This window comes from Penaeus monodon, chromosome 29 (genome assembly GCF_015228065.2).
Source record: "Penaeus monodon isolate SGIC_2016 chromosome 29, NSTDA_Pmon_1, whole genome shotgun sequence".
Classification (NCBI taxonomy): Eukaryota; Metazoa; Arthropoda; class Malacostraca; order Decapoda; family Penaeidae; genus Penaeus; species Penaeus monodon.
In genome coordinates, this window is record NC_051414.1 from 9,678,508 (window position 1) to 9,679,085 (window position 578).

Consider the following 578-nt stretch of genomic DNA (forward strand, 5'->3'; position numbering starts at 1 on the left):
TTAACAGTAAATTTGTATGATCAATTTCTACGTTTAGTTTTCCCAGACAATTCGTTAGCGCCTAATCTACACAAGAGCAGAACCTAGACTGAATAACAGCACTCAGTAGACATAAAGGTAAGTAAAGTGGTGAAATAACTGACTCACAATCAGAAGAGAAAGAGAGAGAAAAAAAAGATAATCAATGAACAATCTTGCGTGTCTGACTCATACCTATACACCTGTGTCATATTTCTCTCATTTCTAAACTACAGCACCTTAATTACCTTAACTACGGCAGTCTTCGCTTTATTTCAGCGATATTATCGGTGTACAGGTCGGCAGAAAGGTATTCTAGAGCTCAGGAGACGCAAAACTTGAAGAAATGAGCGGAATTCCACCTTTCGTGTTTGTTTTGATTCTGGCGTTATGTTCACCGTGACTCTGAGTCCGAATTCGTGCATGAGTCATTTTGTCATTATTTATTCATTGTTGATATTATCGCCGAATGCTATTTATTTCCATTACTTATTAATCGTATGGCCATTACTGAAGTTATTATTTTATTGTTCTTGTTGATTTTTTTTTACGGCGATATC

At 36.2% G+C, this 578-nt stretch overlaps 1 protein-coding gene across 1 annotated transcript in view; it reads right to left on the reverse strand.

The window, feature by feature from the left end:
• Positions 1-430, reverse strand: part of LOC119591726 (tubulin-specific chaperone D-like) — a gene marked incomplete in the record, with an annotated part of 16,121 nt that extends 15,691 nt beyond the window's left edge. The window contains 1 exon segment of the mRNA XM_037940475.1: positions 267-430.
• Positions 431-578: the final 148 nt, after the last annotated feature.